Consider the following 25,296-nt stretch of genomic DNA (forward strand, 5'->3'; position numbering starts at 1 on the left):
AATAAGAACAGACCCTTACCAGATAATGTTGATGGGGAATTCCTTCATGTTCGCAGGGTTAGCTGGATAGGCCATAGAGCCAAGGTTATAGCAGGGGATACAATTATTGTTAATTTTAGAGATAGACGGGTCGTGAGTTGTATTTGTGACCAATTCCATCAAAATGATAGTGGTATACATACTCGCAACCTGAGATATTTTTACCCTCATGTCCGCAGAACATCATTAAATACCAACTATAATCCTGTGTATAGACATCGAGAAATGACCAGGGGGCTAACTACAAACTACTATCCTATTCCCACCAGCAATCGTTATGAGGAACTGAAAGATCTGGAAGAAGTTGACTGACTTGGAGATATGAGACTAAATGGGATAGAAAATACAGGGGTCACCCATAGGAATATGGAATTGGAAAGGTTATCTGGGAGTTGGTTGGGACCTCTACCGAGAAGTTGACATGTTACACCCCCTCTAAATAGGGTGGGAGAGGATGCAGGGCTGGCAGTGAAGATAATCATGATGATAATGTTTGTATAGAAACTGGAAGAAATTATTCTAAGGGTGGAAACCCTTGTGGAGCAGTACAAGTGAGTGTAGATCACTCTACTTTGGAAATTGGAAAACCTAGTGAGTCAGTGGAGGGGGCTGAACTAAACAATATCATGCAGTTTTCCAGCGAGGAAAATAGGCACGTTAACAATGAGACTGGTATAAGCCGAATCACTGGTTTTGTGACTATGACTACAGAACAGAGTATTAGAATCAGATCTTGGAATATAGCTGGTATAAAAAAAAACCTATGTGATCCAGCCTGGCAGGACTATGTAGAGAATAGTGAAATTATACTATTCCAAGAGACCTGGGCTGTGGAAAGTAATCATAATATTGGCTACAGATCTTATAACATACCTGCAATTGCTGTAAATAAAGGGAGACCATCGGGGGGTCTTTTAATATGGACTAAAATTGCACTGGGAACCAATTTTGAGCAGATTGATTCCTGCAGTCCAGACATTCTAGGATTAAAGTTCACAGGTCCAGATAAAAGGAACATTTATATCTTCAATATTTACAGTAGACCTCATGCATCTAATATAGAGTCAATAGTTGTTGAACGATTAGATAAGATCCTCTCCACGTTGGACCCGATAATTGTTGGGGGCGATTTCAATCGTAATTTTGAGCCGATCATCGGCTTGGAAAATACTTTTGAGCCAGAGGATAATGCCTACAATATACCAGGAATTGATACTAATTACTCTGTCCCATGCACAACTTTGGCGGCGCAGTTGTTGCGGTTGACTGCAGGCCATGGCTTACGTGCTTGCAATGGACGGCTGCCATCGGACAGCCCAAGCCGGCCAACTTTTAAACGTGGAACCTGCAACAGTCACTTAGACTATGTAATAATCTCTATTTCATTATGGTCAATGGTAAGTGACTTTGTTGTTGATAATCGGGTCGAAAGTGACCACCTTCCTCTTAGTTTGACCCTTAGCGCTTTGTTATTTAACCCAGGGTGCAGTATTGGAGATGCTCTGGTAAGTTCCACCACTGACCCTCTGACATCCAACAACCGTAGAAATCTCAAATGGCCAGCAGTTCTGGGGAAAGACACCATAGTCAAAAAATCTATGATCTCTATGTGGATCTGATGTCACCGTATTGTGATATTGAAGCACATAAGATTCCAATTATGCAGATCCATACAGATATGGCCTTGGGTCGTGGTGATATACTGACTAAAACTCTTAAGCCACTTTCAAATAGTCAGAGAACTACAGTTAATAGTAATAAATGGTACAATAAAGAGTGCCGTAACGCAAAAAAGGAACTTAGAATAGCGTCTAAAAGGAATAATGTAGTATTCCTAAGGGAAAAAAGGAAACAGTATAAGGCCACAATTAGTGCTGCTAAGAGAAAATGGGATGAGAAAACATGGTCTGATCTTTTGGATGCGTGCAAGAGGAAAGATCAGGCTAGGTTTTGGGGCTTGATTGCGAGTGGTTCTAGTCATGGCTCTCCATGTAGGGATAGGTTTTTGGAAGCCAGCACGTGGGTTTCACATTTTTCTGATTTATATTCCCCTAGCACTGGCAAACAAACCCCTTCTAATGATGAATTAGGAATTAATTTAACCGTAACACCCCTATGTTTTAATATGGCTGATAAAGTTTGTGCTATTATGACACTAAAACCAGGTAAGGCGCCAGGACTGGATAGAATCCCTGCGGACCTATGGAAACACGAGAATATGATCTGGGCCCCATATATTAATTGTCTTTGTAATAAAATTGCAAATGGCGCACCTATCCCAGAATCCTGGTGGGGTGCCGAGATCGTTACGATTTTTAAAAAAGGGGATCGTAAGAATCCGGCCTATTACAGACCTATTAGTCTTATGGATATTCTTCAAAAAATATTTGCTAGACAAGTTTTAAGTAGGCTAAGTACTTGGATAGAGGAAACTAGTACTCTTACCAAGTACCAAGCAGGTTTTAGAGAGAAGATCAGTACAATTGACCAGGTGTTTAGATTTTTATGTATCATTTGGAAATATATCAGAATTAAGAAGGCACATCTTTACGTGGCATTTGTTGACCTCAGGGCGGCTTTCGACCTTGTTCCTAGAAATGCCCTATGGCTGAGATTGAGGGACATGGGGGTCCCTGGGGAAATTCTGGGGCAAATCGTTAGACTACATGAGGCGAATTATGCCAGGGTGAGATGGGGCACTAATGGCGAATTGACAGAGCGTATTAATATTAGGAGAGGCGTCAGACAAGGGTGTGTTCTGGCCCCTACTTTGTTTTCGCTATATGTAAATGACATACCAGAAACCCTTTTGGGCTGCGAGCATGACTCTCCCAAGTTGGGTGGTGGTCATGTGCCTGCTCTGCTATTCGCAGATGATACAATTTTAATTTCTCAGACACCGCGAGGGTTACAAAATCTGTTGGACACCTTCGAAAGTTACTGGGTGAACAAGGGTTTAGAGATTAATTTGTCTGAAACCAAATATATGGCGATTAATCCGCACAGGAGTTTTAGAAAAACACTGCTGGTCAATGAAGAAAAATAGAGTATGTTTCTAGTTTTAATTACCTAGGCATTACCTTAGATACTAATCTTAATTGGAAACCGCAAATAAATAAGAGTAAGACAATTTTAGCCCAGAATCTGGTTCCTATAGCAAGACAATATAAGAGTAGTTACACTAAAGCAATTTCACCGGTTCTAGAATTATATAACTATAAAGCTCAGGCATCTTCATTATATTGAGCAGAATTATGGGGACATTTCGGTAATCAAGTCTTCGCAATACATGAGAATATTTTCCTTAGGAAAATGTTAGCACTCCCCCAACGTACACCGCTCCTTCCTTTGATGCTGGATTTGAATATTTGCCGTACAGATGACCATGCGGCATTACGTCCTCTAATGTATTGGATTCGTGTGTGGTCAACTAGCGGACTACAGAGAGGCTTTAAAGGAAATTATCAAAATAAAAAATGCAACTAAAATAGTATGGCTGAATCATATTGAGGATTGGCTAGTCAAGTTAGGACTAAGCCACTACTGTTCGGATCCGGAGTCCCTTACACTAAATTGTAAAAAACAACTGAAGATGAGTTATTGGGATTTCATCCAAAATTCTAAGTTACAAGTTCTGATCTGGGGCCGTATTCTCTTAGGTTTCTCAATGTTAAGTCGGAGTGTAGATTCGAACCATTCATGGATGAGATCCTACCAGTTTTAGCGAAGTCGTTGTTCTTAAAATTTTGCTATGGTATTTTACAGATTAAATCTAATACCTCGAGATGGTTGTGTAAGAAGAACACCATAGTAAAAGATGATCTGACTAAATCTGAATTGTGTTGTACAAACGCTAGAGAAGACGAAGCACATGTTTTATTTTTTTGTCCTGCCTATTCACATCTAAGGAAAAAATGGATAAAACCTGTCTGTCGTCTCTTTGGGTTTGTGCACTTTTGGGAAGCAGAAAGAATCTTAAGAGCAGAAACTACTCAAACAGTTGCCTTTAGTGTAAGTAGGTACCTGTTCTTTGTTGCTATTGTAAGGAAGCAATTGGGCTTTAAATTTTAATGTTCTTAGTCTTAATGTCCTATGTGATGGCATTATTTATGATATGGATTGGTACTGTAATGGTTAGATAGTAATATTTTATGTATTAGTTTTAGGTTAAAATATGTATTTATTTATTCCATTTTAAAAATTGCAAATGTATTTGAGGATTATTCGAGAAATTGGGCCTGGATATATTTACTGTTCATCTAAAGTTTATCTGTATATCTTTTATGATTACCAAATCGAAATAAAGATTTTGAAATGAAATGAAATGAAAGAATAATTTAAGATATTTTTCCAATTCAAATTGATTGGGAGCTTCCACAGGAGCAAAACTGAATCCTCTTTCAAGTACCTCTACTTCGATGTTAGAGAGAACCTTTGAGGATAAATTAATGATGGGAATTTTGTCTACCTTCAGTATCTGCAATTTGGGGTTTTCAGATAATCCTGGGGTGGATGGTTCCTCAAAGGTTCGCCTCTGGTGGGATTCCTGTAGTTTCCTTGGTCCCATTTCGGGCGCTGTCCTAAAAAGAATCCTGTTCAGAATTAAAGCCCATTCTACCGCATAGTTCAGGAGGTTGTTCTTCCTCGTCACTGCTAGAGCATGACGTGTCAGAGAACGTAATCCTTTTGTTCCCACCTCGGGAGTATATTGGTCTTAGATAGTTGTGTTTTTTTTGTGTTTTTCCCATCTAGGGTTGTAATAGTCTTTGCCTAGAGACGGATACACTGATTCAGCACTAAATTTTTCTATATATTTTCTAAGTTTGGTTGTTTTTTAATTAAGCAGGTATTCTCTGTACCCTTCTGTCTCTTGTTTCATTTTGTCAAGTCTTTTTTTTAATTTCCTCTACTACCGAGGTCTCTTTCATTTTATTTCCAGGTCCTCAATAGCTTTATTCTCTATGATTATCACCTCCTGTGCCGTCTCAATGATAAGGATTAACCAATCCAATCCTATTGACAAACCATGCCTTTAGACGCAACTTTAATCTGCGTAACGCTCTAGTTCACACCTATCTAGATAGTGAGGACAATACACAGATTAACCTACACCTTACGAAAGCAATAGGTAACTATAGCTGTGGATCCTGCTCGATCTGCGACCAATGCCTTACAGCCGAACAATTGTAATTTAATGGGTTTAGTACCACTACCAATACGCTTAATAACTGCAGAAGTAAAAACGTGGTTTACCTCCTGATCTGCCCATGTGGCCTTGGCTACGTGGGCGAAACAGGACAGGAACTATGCTTTAGGCTGACTGAACATAAGTCTGCGCTGCGTACAAATAAAGAGGATGCACCCCTTACCTCCCATTATATCCAGCAAAACCATAAATGTGATAAGTTTAGGTGGTTTATCCTGGAAAGAATGAAGAACAACTAACGTGGAGGGAATACAGAGAAAGTCAGGAAGTTAAGAGAACAATAGTACATGATGAGATTAGATACCATTAACAAGAGCCTGAATTCACAAGAAGACTGGATGTCTTTCATTATATAGAGCATGAAGTGTGTGCATTATCAGGTAATTAGGGATTGTTATAACTTTTATTTCAGATTAGGGCCTTCAGGAGCGATACAATATATAGTTGTATCTGTCATTTGACTTTGTTTTAGGATGGTATGCAGTTACGTTACAAGGTCTACTAAGTAGCCCCTGCCTTTCTCCCTCTAGTATAAATATACCAACGTTGCCTTAAGCACACACACGGCACCTTCCTGGTATAAATATATAAACGTTGCCTTAAGCAAACACACAGTGGTTTGGAGCAGAGCGGCTATCTACTTGCCCGACGCCCAGCTGATGCGAGTGCCGAAGAAAGCCGACCCTCCCATTTGACGCACTGAGAGACGCTGTCTTTTCTCAAGCCGAGAAATCCAGCTCCGGTGTTTCCAGTCACCCTTGCGGTTTGCTGGGAGATCGAGTCCTGAGAAAGAGATACAGGACCTCCTACATTCTATTACCAAGGTACGGAGCTGACTAAACACTTAAGAGAATTCTTGATTCAGATTATTGGCAAAATACCAACTTAACTTAAACTGCAACTTACTTACTCCTTCCCACGTGTTAGGCTTAGGTCAGGTACACCGGGGTAGGCGTATCTTAGAAGCACCAATTGAGTACGTTAGTCAATGTTTTTATGTATGTATATATTTTATATGTTTTAAAGTATCATATGGCTCAGAAACCATATCAATGCTTTTACAGTATTATTTCATAATACTCCTTTTACTGTACGCACTTTACTTTATGATAAGTATTGCAATTGTGTCAATTCATTTCTCTTGCATGAGAAAGAAGACGGCTCAATAAATAACACCATTTATTGAAAACGCCCGTCTCTCTATTTCTCTGCACTCCTGGTGAAATTAAGCATGCACGATTGACTGAGTGAAATAACCATCTATTGTTTTCACACGACTCTAGAGATATACACTTTATTCTGAGGGAGCAAAGTTGTCATGTTTATGCGGTTGTCAGAAACTAATCCCTTCTTTTCTATAGATATATTTTTAAACAAACTGAACTCAGCATCGAAAATACCACCTGTTTCTGTTGCCAATACCAATTATAGAGCGCTCGCTTACGCCGATGATATAATAGTGCTTACAATGAGTATCCAGAAAGCCCTCCCAGTGATAGAGGACTTGGCCACTCACTTCGGGGCTTTCTCCGGCTATAAGTTGAATATAGCGAAAACTCAAAATTTATTTATAGGTCAGACACCTCCCCCGTCGATTCGCTAGTACCGGTAGCAACATATTTGGGTATCAAAATTACATCCCCTGTACCAGATATCCCAGCCATAAATTTTAACCCGGTTTTTCAAAAGGCAAATACTACACTTGAACGGATTGATCATTTTCATTTATCCTTATTTGGCCGGAATAATGTACTAAAAATGATTATACTTCCCAAATTTCTTTATATGTTTCGATCTATCCCTGAGTTTCCCTCGATCTTGTTTAGGCAATTGGAAAGAATGACATCTAGGTTTCTTTGGGGCTACAAAAAACATCGTAGATCATTTAAAAAGATGATTCTACCAAAATCTAGGGGGGGGGGGGAATTCCATATTTTTTGTACTACTATGTCGCGTCTGTTTTACAGTTTATCTCTCCTTTGATTATTGGGGAAAAAGCAAGTATTCTTCAAAGTCATTCACCTTCAATATATGAACTTATAATGGGAGAAGAGTGTCGAGGCTGCTTCCTCAAAAATACAGAACCAAGCTACTACAAAAAAACTAAATTTAAGACGCTGAAAGCGGCCTTTGGGGTATGGAAGATAGTTAGGCATCAACTGGGAATTATGAAACTTTTAATCTATTCACCCCTCTCTGCCTTTAAAATATTTCCACCTGTGTTTCAGGGTTCGGTTATGTCTCGATGGCGAAATAAAGGAATCTATTGTGTGAACGATCTATGGCATCATGGTCGGTTACTTACCTTCTCGGAATTAACAGATAGATATAATCTTTCGACTCAGGACTATTTTAAATATTTACAGATCCATAGTTTCTTCAATTCTTTGTCATCATTGGAAGTTTCTGGAATTGTCAGGATCCCACTTATTGACAATCTGTTTATTAAAAAACGAATCGGTCATTATTATAGAGTTCTTTTGGCTACATGTCCAGATGATCTAGCTGCCTATGCAGCAAGATGGGCCGAGAGGCTAGGTACTGAAACCATCTGCCTAGAAGAATCACTCGCTTTGGCAAATACCGTCTTGATTACTGGCAGATTGCGCACTCAGCACTACATGGCCCTATATGATTTATATTATACGCCCTTGAAAATTTCTAAATGGGGCGCGACGGTTGGCATAGCATGTAATAGGTGTGGCTGTCAGACCGCAGACTCAATACATATGTTTTTTGCTTGTCCTCTGTTAGCTCCCTTTTTAGAGCCAATTCAGACATTCTTGATTACAGTGTTGGGGTTTTCACTTACTCTAACGGGGAAACTTGTTTTATTTGGTGTAAGTTCGGATACGTTACAAGAGGGAAAACAAGCTCTCTTATTTATATCTATGGCCATAACTAGGGCCTGTATTATGCAAGAGTGGATCAGCCCCTCTCCTCCTTCATTTGAAGCTTGGAGAGCACGTCTTTTAGCCTCTTATAATATAGAGGAAGCTATATATAGAACAAAAGGTAGAAGGAAAAGATCCTTTGGAATGAAAATCTGGGACCCGGTTCGGCAATGGATTTAGGGGGAGTTGGCTTAATTATTTTAATTTGTCACAGTATATATTCTACGATGTTTCTTTTTGGAATGTGTCTTTTTGTTCCCCTGTATTTGTTGTTTGGCTGCTAAATCTTTTTTTTTGTATATTTGTTGTACTAGCTATGATGCAGTAATCTTGTACGGCTTGCAATAAAAGTACAAAATGATAATAAAAACATTAAAAAAAAAACACGACTCTAGAGATATACTCTTTGTTCTGAGGGAGCAAAGTTGTCATGTTAATGCAGTTGTCAGAAACTAATCCCTTCTTGTTTAATCAGGAAAGTTAACTCATTCCTGTTCACTCGAGAAAGTTTCTAGTGACCTCTGAGCTAGCTGGCAAAACTAATTAAGTCTAACATAGTCAGTAGAGACCTAGATGACCTCAGTCCTACGTCTAAACTGCTGTTTATGTTATTCCAATGCGCAGAGCCTATTGGGAATATAGGAACTACACTACAGAAGTAGATCTAGAAAAGAAAAGGAGAGAAGAAAAGGTAGTAATAAGTGAATGAGAGGGATAGAACAGACATCTAGCTATAACGTTCTGATTTGGTAGTCTGGCTGGCTAGTCCAATTGAGTCACTTGCCCTTTAATCACCAGGTCACTATGTGGGTGTTTTTTTTTTCAAGGTGGCTCGTGCGGTACCAGGGCTTTGTCCAGAGCTTCCCATAGGCCCCTGGATGAAGTTTTCCAGGGTGAGTATTGTAGTGCCAGATTGTCTCCCCCTCTGAGGTGGATGACCCAATTGAGGAAGCCTTTTTTTGTACGTGGTCTTAGTGGTTTCCTTCCAGTTTGTTAGAACCAGTTTGACTGCCGCTGTCAGTAGGAGGTCAATTAGTTCCTTCTCTCCCTCCGATTGGAGGTCGGTGAGTATGAAGGCCGAGATTAGCGAGGCAAAGTATCTTAAAATCTTGCAATTCAATGCGTTATCTATGAAGTCGAAGACCCTGCTCCAGAAGTCCCTGAGTGTTGTGCATTGGAATATGAGATGTTCTAGGTCTCCTTTCTCTGCGTTGCAGTTCCAGCAGTCTGGAACTGCAACAGTTCGACGAATGTGAGCGGAGATGTGTCCTTCTTCAGTTGGTGTGGGTGTGAGATGCCCCTTTCTATCCATGTCTCAAATCTGAGGGTTTTCCCTTTGTATCTGATCTTGGTATTAGCCCATAGGGCTTCTGATTTTGTCCCCTTAATACTGGTCTCCATTTTCCTGTCGAGCTTTAGGAGCGCTGCCTTAGTGTTTTTCAGTATTGTGTTGGACGCATGTGGGTGTGCATTCATTGTTAGCAGGGCTAGTGGGTTCACGTTGTTCAGGATGGCTTATTCGACTTGTACCCACACAGACGTATACTGCCCTATCTGGGGGATCCAGTGTGTACCTTGTTTTGCTATGAAGGCTAGCTGGATGAGCCTGAAGTCTGCTAAGTTGACCACCCCTTGTACTTTTGGTAGTCTAAGCTTCTTAATGCTGATCCTCACCTTCTTGTCGCGCCAGAGGAATTTGGTACACATTTTGTCTATATTTTGGTGGAAGTCGTCTGTTAGGTAGATTGGGAGCATGCTTGCCAGGTAGTTTATTAGTGGTGTGATCATCATTTTTAGTGTTTCAATTTTTTCCCACCAAGTCATGAATTTGGGTGATCAGGCTTCTAGTTGTTTCTTTATTTTTGCCATTATGAGTTTCTCAGTATGGCGTAAGATGGTTATCAAGTCCGTGCCAGAATTGATTCCTAGGTATTTGATGTGTCCAGTCCCAGACCTGACACCCCCAGCATGTCCCTGGTACAGTGGATGTTTAGCGGTTTACATTCAGATTTTTAGTTGTTAAGTTTGTACCCCGCTAGATCCGAGTATTCTTTCATTGTGGACATTAGCGCCAGGATTGAGGCCTTTAGCTGTTGAGTCATTACCAGTATATCATCCGCGTAGGCGGACAGTTTTAATGTTGTTCCATTAATGTCTATCCCTTGTATGTTGTCATTAAGTTTTATGTCCTGAATTAGGGGTTCTAGTGCAAGGAGAAAGAGTGACGGAGAGAGGGGACACTCCTGTCTCATTCCCTGTTGTAGTTCGAATAGGTAGCAGAGTGAGACGTTTACTGTGATGCAAGCTGTCGGGGAGTGGTACAGTGCCATTGTCATCCTGATATAATTTTACCCTAGGTTAAAGGTGTGCATGCATTGTTCTAGGAAGGCCCAGGAGACCTTGTCGAAGGCCTTCTCTGCATCTAGTGCTATGGCTACTGCTGGTTTCACTTTCTTCAAGACTTGTTCTAGTATATGGCAGAATAGCCGTGTGTTGTCACTCGCCATCCGGTTTTTCATAAAGCCCACTTGGGTGTTGCTTACTAGCTTGGATAGGAGTTTGTTCAGTCTGTCTGCTAGGATTTTGGTTACATTTTACAGTCTACATTGATGAGTGATATAGGTCTGTAGTTTTTCGGTAGTTGATGATCTTTGCCCTCTTTCGGTACAACTATTATTGTTGCTCATGGATAATGGCACTCTACCAGAGGCTGCAGTTTGGTTAAAGACCTTTTTCATAGTCTCAGCTAGTTGGGGTAGGAAGGCTTTATAGAAGTCAGCAGTGTAGCCGTCTGGGCCGGGGTCCTTGTTCTTTTTCAGGGATCTCACTGCCCATTCTATCTCAGTGTGGGTGATTTCTTGACCCAGTCTAACCTTGTCTGCTAGTTCTAGTTTGGGGAGTCTCAGTCTTTCTAGGTATCGTGAGCATACCTCCTTGTCAAGTGTCATGTCCATTTTATGTAGCTCTGCGTAGAACTCTTTGAAGGTCTTGGGGATTTCCCTATGCTTTGTATGTGTTTTGCCATGTGCGTCAGTGATTGTTGAAATCGCTACTTGGTTACGTTTGAGTTTCAGGTAAGAGGCTAGAAGTTTCCCTGCACTGTTGGATTGGCATAGGTTCAGAGCTTTGCATCTGCTGAACTACATTCCTGCTCTCTCGCTTATGATTTTGTTGTATTCGTATTTGCGTTGCGTTAGTGTCTGTAGTATTGTATTGTTGTGTCTGGCTTTTATATGATCAAGCTCTAACTTTTTTATCTCTTCTTCTTGTTGGGTTATCCTAGAGTTCGTTCTTTTGTTTATTCTTGCTCTGATGATGATTATTTTGCCCCTGACTGTCGCTTTCAGTGCCTCCCATAGTATTTCAGTGCTAACTTCCTGGTTGTCATTGTTAGCTATGTATTCTTTTATGGCTTCCTCTATTTCCCTTTTGTTGTTCGGATTCAAGATGGTATTGGCTCTAAACCGCCATCTCCTGGGAATATCTTCATTATTATCAGCCGCTTAGTTTTAGGCTGATGGCTGAATGGCCTGAGACTACCCTGGGTTCGATCGTCGATTCTTCAATTAAGTGTGTGGTTGCTTGAGATTAGGGTATAGTCTATCCTTGAGTAGGATTTGTGTGAGTTGGAGTAGAAAGTTTAGTCTCTCGTGTCCGGGTGTTGTAGTCTCCATGCCTCTTTGAGATTAAATCTGGTGCATATGTTCTGTACTGGCAGGAGGATTGTCTGACTATTAAGGGGTCTAGTGGGATGTTGAAATCTCTGGCTACAATACTGAGCTCGTCTTGTGGGATTTTGTCAAGTGAGTCAGCTACCTCCTTCCAAAACGTTGGGTCGTCTGTGTTGGGACCGTATAGGTTCACTATATGGAGCCGTTCCTCTCCCCTCGTGAGGGTTATTATAAGTAGTCTGCGCTCCGTGTCCTGTGTGTGTGAGTCTATTGTTAGCATCAAGCCTTTGGAGACTATGGTCATAACCTCCCTCATTTATTTGTCTGCTGGTGAGTTAGCTATCTGTGAAATCCACTTGGCTTTGACTAGCTTGGGGTCCTCTTCATCTAGTTTTGTTTCTTGTAGGAGCAGTATGTCGCTTTTGGACTTTGCTATATAATCCACTATCTTCCTACGTTTAATGGGGTGGTTCAGGCCATTGACGTTGAGGAAAAATATTTTGAAATCCTTCGCTAGGGTGAGATTTGTTTTACTGGTCATTTATTTTGTCTTCGTGCGGTGGTTTTATTTTCCCAACACTCCGGGTTCTGCGCTGTTTTTTTTATTGTGGGTGATTGTGATCTTTTGGTCTAGTAAACTAACACTAGCATTGGTATAGGAGAACCCTCCCTTCCCCCCCCCTTTCACTAGAATACGGAAGGTGCGACTGCAGGATCGCCATTCCGCCTCCCGGAGCTTGAATGTCTCGTAAAGTTCCATTGTGAATTCCCTTTTCTTTTAAGGCACAAGTCACAGGTAAAAATGATCCGCTACATTCCCTGAGTTTTTCTTTTGTCGTGTTCACTTCTTCCTCCGTTTCCATGCTCTGGCGCACTGGTTTCTCCGTATTTTGTTCATTTTTTGACATAGATGTTGCTTCTTCTGGGGTCTCGGCCCCTTTCATTGTGAGATAGTGGCACGTTAAGACTTTGGTGTCCCTTGTGCTGTTGTTTTACTCTGCTCCCCCCTCGGAGTTGGGCTCTGGAGAGGGGCCTCTCTTTGCCATGCCCAGAAGGGCGGTGTCCATGGCCTGTGTGAAGAAAAGGCTTTTCCCTTTGTCAATAATTTTGAATTTTGTAGGTGCAAGAAAACGGAACTGGATGCTTCTATTCTTGAGGTTCTGGCTTAGGCCTAATTAAACGTTCCTGGTGTCCACTGTGGGTTTCAAATAGTCTTGTGTTAAAATGATTCTGTGCCCTTTCCAGTTGATCTGGTGGTTCTTATGCGTAAAGTTAAAAATGTCTTCTGTGTGCTGTGAACTCAACGGTTTGCAGATGATGGGTCTTGCATATTGGAACGCTGCTGTTTTGGCCGCAGGCACTCTGTATGCCTTGTCCAGCTCAAACTGCCAGTTGAACTTTAGGTTGGTCAGCTTGGGGATCAGGTCCTCTAGGAATGTGGCACAAGACCCCGCCGCCTTTTCGGCCCCTTCAGTAATCCCGAGTATTCGTATGTCCCCCCTGCGATTCCCGTCCTCCATCTCTGCTGTTTGTTTATGAAGGTAGACCATCGCTTGTGCTAAGGTCTTCACTTCCTTTATCGGCCTATGGGCCGAGTCTTCTGAATCACTGATCCGTTGTTCGGCCGCTGTCAGCCTGATGTTTACTGAGTTCAGGTCTGCTCTTACCGCTGCGATTTGTAGCTGTATTGATCCACTGGTGAGCTTAGTGCTTTTCGCCAGCTTGTGCACCTCTGCCAGTTTTTTTAGTATTGTTTCTAAGGTACTGTTCATATCTGGCTTTTGCTTGATCGGGGAGTCTGAGATTGCTGGTTCACCCTTGCTTTTCTTCAGCTGTTGTTGTTGCAGCCTTGCCTCTCTGTCTGACATGTTTCTTGTTGTTCTCTGGAAGGGTGATCCCTCCTTACTTCTCCTGTAAGCCTCCTCTCTGTTTGTCTCTTTGCTTTGCTAGACCTCCTCCTTCTTTTTCAGCCCACCTTCCCCTGTACTTTGCTTCTGTCGTGCTCGATACCCCTCCTGTTACTATGCACTGTTTTCTCTTAGTTTTTTGTTGTGTGTTGCTCTCTCTTCTTTCTGGAGGCCCCTTTGTCGGTAGGGACCTTTCGGTCTCTCCGTTGCTGTTCAGCTTGTTTGTCTTTGCCTTACACTTCCTTCTTACCAGTAGGTCCACCCCTTTGCGTGTGCGCTCTCACAACCTCGAAGTCTTGATTGTGTGTGGGCCATGAGTGCATCTGCTTAAATGTCTAAGTCCTGGGGGTCCTTTGTTGACCTGGTGCCCTCTTCTAATCCCCCCGTTGATGGATGCTGTTGGTGGGTGCTGTCCGCTCCCCATTGCTCTGCAGGGCTCTCAGTTCTCAGTTGGCAGCAGTGTCCCCTTTGTTTCAATTTTGGTCTCTTTAAGTTTGTCGCTGGCTGCTGCCCGCTCTCAAGCGGTTTGCACACTACACGGCAGTTGGTATTGCCCCCCCCCCCTTGTTTGGTCTTGTGTCCGTCAGGTGCCCGGTTCCCATGCACATGGTGGTGTGCTACGTGGCAAGCCGTGGGATGTGCGCACCGATGAGAGTAGGCTGCCCCAAGGGGCGTGTGTCCTGTGAGGTGCGGAGGGTGTGGGTTGCGGTCTGGACTCTGGTGTTTTCAAGTGCTTCGAGGCTCATCGCAGTAGAGCAACAGGATGCATTGTTTCTGTTCTGTTTGGGGGGTTCCTTCGGGGCCTTTCGGAGCGCCTCTGTTTTGGTGTGTGGGGGGTTCTCTGTTGCTTGCTGGTGTTACCAGGTATGTATTGCCCCCCACAGCTCCTCCTTACTTTAAGTTTCCTTGGGGCGCTCGCTCACCTCCGGCGCCGTGGCGCGCGTTTGTATCTTTCTCCATTTGCTGCCCCTCAGGTGTCCCCTTTCCCGTTGTGGTCTCCTCCTCGTTGCTCCTTACACACTTCTGTCCAGCGGGCCCCCGCTCTTTGTCTCTTTGTTGGTTAGGTGGCTGCCATTTTGTTCTCTCTGATCTCCGTGGTCGTCAGCCGATTTGCTCTTTGCCTGCGGTGGTGTAATCTTCGTGGCTGGACCACCCCCCGTGGGTGTCGACCTGAGGTATCGGCTCTCTGTGGGTCTCTGTTGCTGCTAGCAGATGTTTTCGGAAGTATTCCGCACCCTCCACTCTCTATTTATACAGTTCCTTTGCATTCCCTGAGGGGTCATCTTCCGCTCACCTCTAACACATTTGCAGTTTACCACCGCTCGTCGGGTGCCCAGGATGCCCAGGTCTCGTTGTGCTTTCCTCTCCGCTGCCTATAGAGTGCTATTTTATTGAGGGTCTCGGCTTTTCTTCTCTTGTTTGTTAGGCGGCCGCCATCTTGTTTAATGTAAGCCTCTGTAGTGACCTGTTCCACCGGGATCTTTCCTCTTCTTCTGAACCTCCTAGACTGTCCTGGGTGCTCTCATTGTGTGGCGCCGGTGTTCCGATGTCTGATTCTATCTTTTTTGTGCTGTTTTGCTTGGAGTTTCATGGAGTTTTCTCACCTCGCTTGCTCCGTTACGGCGCATCAGCAGGATCAGGCAGCCATCAGCTCTGCCGTCCAAGCCTCTCCCCTCCCCTCAAACCTCTATTGTAAAGGAAGTAAGTTGTCTATCTTCAACTGAAGACACAAGTGGAAGTGTAAATGGGATACGTGAATGCGGTGTGGTACAGTATGGTAAATGAGTGAAGTGTGGTTGGAGAACTTTATTTCTGTCATACATACAAGCTACTTCAGGCTTTTATGTTTTTGTGATGAATCCGTAAGAGTGAGCTAAATGTGACTTTTAAAATGTTGGACTGTTTTTATGATGTATAGAGTACTGTCACAAGATATATTGATGTATGTGTTCTTTGTTACACAGGTGATTTTAATTATTTCTGTTTTTATCAGCTTGAGAGAGTCATATAACCTTGGTCTTGATAAAGATGGCATTATAATTCTTCCATGGAAACGCGCTGATGCCTGAGTTGTTAGGAACACAATTCGCATTATTACTGAGACTTTTGAGTGCCCATAGAGCACAGCACCCAGTCTCAGTTATTGAGGAACAATTATTATGAATGTGATCAGTTTAAGACAGATTCCTTGGTCTCTTATTTGTACTCTCACATATTTTTTTTAACTTATGTCGCCCGATATTTTCTATTTTGTCTTCTGAATGAATTTATGGGATTTTTATTGCTTTTTATATTCCTTGTTATTAATTGTGCAGATCTGCTTTTTTGATTGTGTATCTGATGATGGATAAAATATTTCTAATCTTATGTTATTAGATTTGTACATTATAGTAGCCTTGGGTACACTTATATATTCTAGTGCAATGGATGTGATTGAGTGATGAAGTTGGAGACTCTGGTCAGGTAATATACATTGTTGGTTGCACAGTGCTGTCCAAAGGAAACCTTTGTGATTACATATTGTATGGTATCCTTTTCCTTTGGCATAAGGGTTCCCTCTCAGTTTCTATAAATGTGGGACTCCTCAAGCACCCCAAGCCACAGCAGAGGTGTCTCCTCATACAATCATAGCAGGTGCGGCCAGCAGTAGGGCATCATGGCAGATAGATCCCTAACTTTGCTGAAACATGCAGCGGAGCCATAACAGTTATGTCCGCTCGGCCATCTTGGTCTGCCACACCTTGGAACACTTTTTAACTGAAGGCTGCCATAAACCATGTTCCGAGGGTCTAATAGTTTTTTACTCACCAAAATATGAATCTTATATGTACAGGATGATTCTGCATAAAGCTAAACATTCTACTTTTGTTTTAGAATTGGTTCCCTCCCACTTAATACTTTGATTGCGAAATGCAAGGGGCGTGAGGATGACTCCGAGGACTTCCCCTTTCTCCTGTTAGTGAAGGATCCTGATGCACATTTTTTATTAATTTGCCCAAAATATTCTCTACCTTGCACAAAGAGGATTATCCCGTTGTGCTACCACTGGGGTGTTAACAATTGTGCCATGACACAACGTGTTCTCAGAACAGACACACATGATATTTAAGGTAAAGAAGTCATCATAAGTTGTTAACCAACTGACTAACTGTACTTGTTTTGAGTGTGTGACCCTTGACCCTCCGGTAGGTCACTTCCCCACCGCTGCAGCCCCGCCTGCCAGTCTTCTTGCCGCCTGCTCCTCCCTCCAGATCGGCGCTCTCCCACCCTGCACGAGCGCCGCCTGGACTGCCTGTGCCTTGATTGTGTGCCCCGTGTGCCTGCCCGCCCCCTTCTCTTTTTTTCTGTACCCCCGAGAGAGTGAGTGAGTGAGTTCTTCCTGGTTCGTCCGCCGGGCTCCTCAGCCCCGTTTTTCCCGCCGCTGCCTCCCGTGCGGCCCCACCCCCCACACCCATTGGCTTCTTCCCTCCCACCTCCCAGCTGACCCCTCCTCCCCTTCTTCCCTCCTATGTCGCCCCGAGAGCGACAACGCAGCGGGTGCGCCGATTGTGCGCAGAAGGCGCGCCAAAGGCAAGCCCATCTGCCCAGCGCCAGGACCCCTGGCCCCCGACGACGCCAGACCTGACGACGGACTTACGACGCCGCAACCCTCATCGCACTCAACACCGGCCGAACCCCCGCCTGCTACCGAGCCACCCCGAAACGCACCCACGGACCCTTCACCTGCCAAGCCTGCAAGTTCACCTGCCACCGGACCTGCACTGCACTCGCCAAGCCGAGCACCAGCAGCAACCACCTCAAGTGCATCCTGCTCAACACCCGCTCCGTCCACAGACACGCCGTCGAACTCTAGAACCTGCTCGACACAACATCATCAGACGTCGCCTTCCTCACGGAAACCTGGATGAACGCCTCCTCAGCGCCCGACATCACCACAGCCATCCCGGATGGATACAAGATCATCCGGAGAGACCGCGTCAACCAGACCGGAGGAGGCATCGCCATCGTACACAGGAACACCCTTGCTGCCGCCGAACACCTCCACTTCCAGATACACACCGACCCCAAGACCACCCTCAGAGGCACCCTCATCTACAGACCCCCGGGACCACGCACAGAATTCAGCGAAGACATCGCAGACTTCATCAGCCCGCACGCCCTCTCCTCCTCGGACTACATCCTCCTAGGAGACCTCAACTTCCACCTGGAGAACAACAACGACAGCAACACCACCACCCTGCTGGACAACCTCACCAACCTCGGACTCAAGCAACTGGTGAATACCCCCACCCACTATGCCGGCCACACGCTTGACCCCGTCTTCTCCGCCAGCAAGCACATATCCTTCAGCCACTCCACCGGACTTCACTGGACCAATCACAGCTGCGTCCACTTCAGCTTCAGGAGAAACACGACCCACCACCACCCACAACAGGCTCCTCGCCGGAACAGGAGCAAGATCACCGCCGAGCAGCTCACCACCTCCCTCAGCCAGAACCCACCCGCCAGCACAACGGACCCAACGAAGCAGCCAGCAACCTCACACAGTGGCTGACCGCCTGCGCCGACGACCTCGCACCACTAAAGAACCCTCCCAACAGGCCCGGCAGCAAGAAAACCCCTGGTTCACCGACGAACTCAAGGACTCCAAGAGGAACTGCCGCACCCTCGAGAAAGCCTGGTGCCACGACCAGACCACAGACAACATGACCGCCCTCAAGCACGCCACCCGCAAGCACCACCAGCTGATCCGCCCCACCAAGAAGACAGCATTCAAAGAACGACTGGACAACAACGCCCATGACAGCAAGGAACTCTTCAGCATCGTCAAAGAGCTCTCCAACCCCAGCGCCGGAAACAACGACATCACCCCCTCGCAAGACCTCTGCGACTCACTCGCCTCGTTCTTCCACCGCAAGATCACCGATATACACAACAGCTTCGGCACACCAATCACGCACCCACCCACTGAACCAACACCCCCTACCACCACCCTCTGCAACTGGACCCCGATCAGCACAGAAGACACCATCTGCACGATGAACACCATCCACTCCGGATCACCAACCGACCCTTGCCCCCACCACATCTTCAACAAGGCCGACTCCATCATCGCACCCCATCTGCGGGACATCATCAACACCTCCTTCCACACCGCCACCTTCCCGGAGAGCTGGAAGCACGCCGAGCTCAACGCCCTCCTGAAGAAACCAACAGCGCACCCCACCGACCTCAAGAACTCCCGCCCCATCTCGCTCCTCCCTTTTCCTGCCAAAGTCATTGAGAAGACCGTCAACAGACAGCTCGCAGCCTTCCTCGAGACAAATGGATCCCTCGACCCCTCGCAGTCCGGCTTCAGAGCCAACCACAGCACCGAAACCGCCCTCATCGCAGCCACCGATGACATCAGATGCCTGCTCGACAACGGGGAAACAGCAGCCCTCATCCTCCTGGACCTCTCCGCAGCGTTCGATACTGTCTGCCACCGCACCCTAATACAGCGCTTCAGCAACATCGGAATCCAAGAGAAGGCACTGGAGTGGATCATCTCGTTCCTCGCCGGAAGAACCCAGAGAGTCCGCCTCCCCCGTTCAGATCTGAGGCCACCGAAGTCATCTGCGGCATACCACAAGGATCATCACTCAGCCCAACCCTCTTCAACGTCTACATGAGCCTCCTTGCAGCCATCACACGACAACACAACCTCAACAGCAGCTCTTACGCTGAAGACACCCAGCTGATCCTCTCCCTCACCAACGACCCCGCCACCGCCAGAATCAGCCTACACGAAGGGATGAAAGACGTCGCCGAATAAATGAAGAACAGCCACCTGAAACTGAACTCAGACAAGACGGAAGTCCTCATCCTGGGATCATTGCCCTCCGCCTGGGACGATTCCTGGTGGCCCCCTGCCCTGGGCTCCACTCCCAAGCCAACGGACCACGCACGCAACCTGGGCTTCATCCTGGACTCCTTCCCCTCGATGACCAGACAAGTCAACGCCGTCTCCTCATCGTGCTTCAGCACCCTGTGTATGCTCCGTAAGATATTCCGTTGGATCCCCACCGAGACCAGGAAGACGGTCACCCAGGCACTCGTCACCAGCCGACCGGACTACGGGAACACCCTCTACGCCGGAACCACAGCCAAACTGCAGAAAAGACTCCAACGCATCCAGAACACCTCCGCACGACTCGTCCTGGACATCCCCCGTCACAGCCACATCTCCGGCCACCTGAGAGACCTCCACTGGCTCCCCGTCAGCAAAAGGATCACGTTCAGGCTCCTCACCCACGCACACAAGGCTCTCCACGACCTGGGCCCCAAATACCTCACCGACCACCTGACCTTCTGTACGCCCACCCGCCAGCTACGATCGACCAGCTCCGCCCTCACCGCCGTACCACGCATCCGCGGAGCCACTGCCGGAGGAAGATCCTTCTCCTACCTGGCAGCCAAGACGTGGAACTCCCTCCCCATCCACCTTCAGCTGACCCAGGACCATCTTTCCCTCAGGAAGCAACTCAAGACCTGGCTGTTCGTGCAGTAACGTATCCCCTCCCCCAGCGCCTTGAGACCCTTCCGGGTGAGTAGCACGCTATACAAATGTCATGATTGATTGATTGATTGATTGAATATAGTGAAGTTTCTATATTGGTCTACTAGCTTGTAGTGCATTTTAGGATGTTTCATCCTGTTTAAGAGCGTCTATCATTAACATGCGCTTTTCATTTGCTATTTTACTCATGAGTGAGGATAAGCATGAGTTGTACTTTAATTACTTATAGGTAAAGTCATTCAACTTGATAGGGATACTTGAAATATTATTCTTGACAAAAGGTTCTCGCTGTTATTTCTAAAATGTTTTTATGCACGGTTGTGATACCCCTGTGAATAATTGTTGGATTGTTTGCGCTGATTGGTTATGTCACATACCACTTTAGATAGACACTTGCTGGTCATGTAAATTGTGGATTCAAGTGGTCACTGAAAATCGAAATTGCACATTCCCTGAAGAAATGCCCTGAACTGTGTGTTTAGATTAGGTTTATCTTTTTATTGGTTGTATCTTGTTTGTTTATACAAATTATTTTGGCAATGTGATTTTACTAAGGTTTTATTCTGTAAACATGTAATGATTGTATTTATAAATGTACTTTTATGCTTATTCTGGCGGTTGAGATATCTCTTAACACGCAGGGGCATATCAACCAGGGGCAGCGATAATATTATCTCCGCTTTAGAACCAGTTTTCGGGCGAAAAGCGGCGATAATATTATCACATTATTTGCAAGGACACGCTAGCGCGTTTCCTTGATTCAGCTCCTGTTTTGTTAACGCCTCACTTTGCATCTCTAATGAGATGCAAAGGACAAAACCCCATGGGAAAATATCACTACCCAGCTTCGTGATATCATCAACGAGGGGTAGCGATATTTTAAATCCCGTTAACTATGCTTTATCGCAGGAATTTAATGTCTGTTAAATTTCTGACTAAGGCATAGCTAACATGGGAGGTGGATTATGGTGATACGACCACAGGGTTGTATCACCAAGGCTATCTCCATCTTGGGTGCAACATCGCTGCTGGTTGATAACTCGCTAACCGGGCGATAAATTCCAGTGATAGATGGCGATAAATATAAAAGAGCTAAGCGCGCTTTGCGATATTTATCGCCGTCTGTTGCTGGCATGCCCCTATATTCTCTCACCTAGACTACTTGTTGCCTCCCAAAAGGAATTGTTGATAACTATTAAAGCCATAAGACGATAGAGATAATTTTCCAAAGTTGGAAAAACACAGTGTCACATGCTCTATAGAAGGCTTCAGTATACCATCTTTACAAATGTTTTTTCACTTTGTAACTGGGTAAAGTAGGAGGAAATCTAAATCTCAATTATATTTTCTGGCATGTTCTTCATTGCTGCTCCCTTTGCCATCTTTATTTGACAGAATGTGGGCTATTATATTATGGAATTGAGTTAGAGGGGACCAAATAGGCCACTGGTGCATTAAAACAATACCATTCGATTTGCATCTTCTTCCTAAAACCATCTGAATATAGTCAATTTTCTATATATACGGTTCCAAATAATTTGGATTTTTTCTTTCTCTCTCGGTATTAAGAGTTATCTGTTTTTTCTTTCTGCTTGTTATACTGTTTAATAGCAAGGGCGTACCTGCCAATTGTGCCTAACGTGCAGTGGCACAGCGGCCTGGTGACCTGTTTGGCCGGCGAACCCTAGTCATTGCTGTCATTTGCTACCCTTGTAGCAGCCAGACTCCCCATTTTTTTAGCTTGCCCCAAGGCTCATGAAAGGCCACTGTTCAGTAGGTATGGTTCTATGGTCCTTTCAGCATGATGTCACACTACTAAAATAACAGACCTCTAAACTTGTAACTTACGATATTTCTCAAATATTTGCTACCTAGTCTAAAATCTGGGAATTGTTAATGTTATTTGAGGATTACATTTAGAATTCTCAGAACATACATGTTGTTTAATAAAAGGCTGTTGTGTGAACATCTTCCTCTCTATTTTTGATGGATGGCCGTAGAATGCTTATGTTGGAAAACTGCTAAACCAACATTGGCCCCACTTTGCTTTGCAGCAGCACTTGTCCCATAAGGCCAGTCTTATTCGTACATACACTGTTAGTTGTGATTTCTGGTCATGTTTTTTCGTTGCTGTATGTTTTTGCTTGGCCTCATTAACGCTTGTTTCTGCATTTTCTTCGCATAGACTGCCAAATGGTGGACAATGGGTGTGTTTTGTAGAATGTTGTGGTTGACATGGTATGTTAGTAACTGATCTTCACTTTGACGTGAATACAATCTGGATTACATTGTTATTTCTAACAAGACACGACCGCAAATCAAAATAGCTTCTGCTTTCTGCAGAGTCTAGGAGAAATTGTATCAATCATTGAGTTATGTATATGCCTAGCAGCATCAACCGTGTTCCGCTGTGTCCAATAGGCTGTTTCTATGAAATATGTGTTGGGATGTATGATTTCGAACAAAAATGTAAACAAGCAACATAAACATTGTACACCGCAGTTTTTCATTCGAATCAAATGTTTTAAACATTTTGGTCCTGTCCCACATAGATTTTTTCAAGTGATAGTCTAAATTACGCATAGAAAAAGTTTTAAACTCTGCATGAACCACTGTGAGTTGATTACAGAAATATCAATCAAGAGTGTGGAGTTTCTTTTGTTTAGCCAATTTTTCATGAAGGCCTTAACTAGAATTGGCCCATTTGGGTGCTTTCCGACAAAAAACACTTGTGCTGAAGTTTCCTGGTTATTTTTTACCTGTTACATTTTCAGGTATGCACGGTAGAAATGTTACTTGTTTGATCGAATTCATGACACTCTGTTAGTAATGGGTATGGTAAATGCCAGATTCATAATTTCGACCCTTGTGCAAATGGGGGTATCAGTAGTTTAAACATACAATTAGATTGCATAAGGGCATATTTACAAAGGCAAGTCAAACTTGTGAATAAGTTACATGTGCAACTTGACAGTTACACTTTTGAGTGACTTTACTACTATAGTCTTATAGCCCGCCGTAGAGGGCTATACCGGCTATTAATGTCCCTCTCCAGCTTTAAAGGCCCCGAGCCGAAGGCCTTTAACAAGGGAGAGGGACTTTAATAGCCGGTATAGCCCGACTACGAAGGGCTATAGGCTATTAGGACATTCTGCCACTAGAAGGCCGAATGTTCTAACAAAAAAGAACAAAGCCTTATGGGAGCGAGAAGGGATTGGAATCCCCTCAGGGTCCCTGAAGCCTTTGTTCACAGCCAGAGCTGTGAACAAAGAAACTGTTGGAGCTCCAGGCTTATACCAGCCATCATAAGCCCAGGAGCACTCCATTATTTTCAATGGAGCTCCCAACGTCCCAATGTTCTAATTTTGATTACTCACCTTTTCTGAATGTAAAGTTACTCAAAAGTGTAGATTTACATGTCTCCACTCCCTCAATTTAGGGAGTGATGTCATAATATTTGGAAATTACAAGTGTATAGTTACCATGAGTAACTTACTACCATATTTTATGTGGGTCGGGACCTCCAAACTTGGGGCAGAAAATCCACACTTTGGGAGGAGACCTCCACATCACAATGAATAGGAGACCCTTGGGGAGGTACCTCGACCTATTATTTCTGATATTATATATTGCTTTAAAATGACCTTACATTTGGAACTGTAAGGGAAGCACTATAAGATATCTATCAGGCTTTGTTTTAACTTGCACAATACCAATCTTTAGGGCTTTCAGAATGAGAATTAAAACCATATATCTAGCTTCTTATATTATTTGCACCCACTTACTTCACAATGTGCAGATTTCTTTCTGTCAGCTTCCATCTTAAAACAGCCTTAGCGTTCACCTGAAGAACATCCATAAAAATGGCATCAGGGGAAATCGAGGGGCTGCTACCATTCATCCCTCAGGTAATCCTGGGAACCTATGATCTTAACATTTGCATCTCATCATTAGAACTTTTACTAACTTATTTTCCACTAGTTCGTAAGTTTATCAATTGTTAAAAGTATATTTTCTGGTGCTGTATATTCTCCTGTATGTATCTCATGTGTCTGCATTTGCGGTCACAGTGACTTTTATAGATTTTCAATCATCATTAACCCTAAATCCTATCTCTAAAGATGGACTTGGAGATAATTTGGAAACAGCAACTGCAAAGACTCAGGCTCAGCAGTTGACCTCATGGGGGATCTCCAAAAACGATCTTGTGGCTTGAGAGGATGAGGTCAGATTGTTGAGATATAATAATTTCATCCACAGTCAACCTTTAAATTAACATGTTGATTTATGCTCACATGATACTAAGTTTATTATTTATTTGCAGAACAAAATGTGGTACTGTGTTGAGATGTAGATACAAAACTGGATTTGATGTACCTCATCTGTTGCTAAACTCTTTTTCCATGCACGGCGACATTGGACCGGATGAGCATGATGACCCATCTACAAACAGAGGATGCCAGGCAGTCTGAGGAAAGAACCCAATCCTCCTCTATGCTAGGCTACAATATTGGTGGACAGCACAACTCAACAAGAAAAGGAAGAGGAGGAGCAGTAGCTGGACAAGGAGAAAGAACGACCTGGATGAAAAAGAGGACATTGTTGCCCTCACACAGAGCATCTTCAAGAAGGCAATTTCACAGACTTGTAGCAGTGTTCCTCCTAAATTCCTTCTGAAGATGATTGACAGCCACCAACCATTATCTAAGCAGCACCAGATCCTAGTTCAGCATATGCAAAAGTCACCCCCACACGGCCTCCTCTCACAGGTACCTCTCTACACACTCCTCTTATGAAGATTCATCTCAGGTCTTCCCCCAATCATCTGAGCAAGAGAACACTCATGTGAGGAACAGGTATACCCCATTCATGATTCTCCTCCCATAACTTCCCAGATGCCACTCTTCTCTGTGCTGGACAACCCTCTGATTATGTCAGATGGCCACACATGGGCAGGTAGCATGGGCTAATGCTGCTCTCTGGGAAGATCTGTTTTATCAACAATCAAATATGTGGGAAG

Source organism: Lissotriton helveticus, chromosome 6, assembly GCF_964261635.1.
Source record: "Lissotriton helveticus chromosome 6, aLisHel1.1, whole genome shotgun sequence".
Taxonomy (NCBI): domain Eukaryota; kingdom Metazoa; phylum Chordata; class Amphibia; order Caudata; family Salamandridae; genus Lissotriton; species Lissotriton helveticus.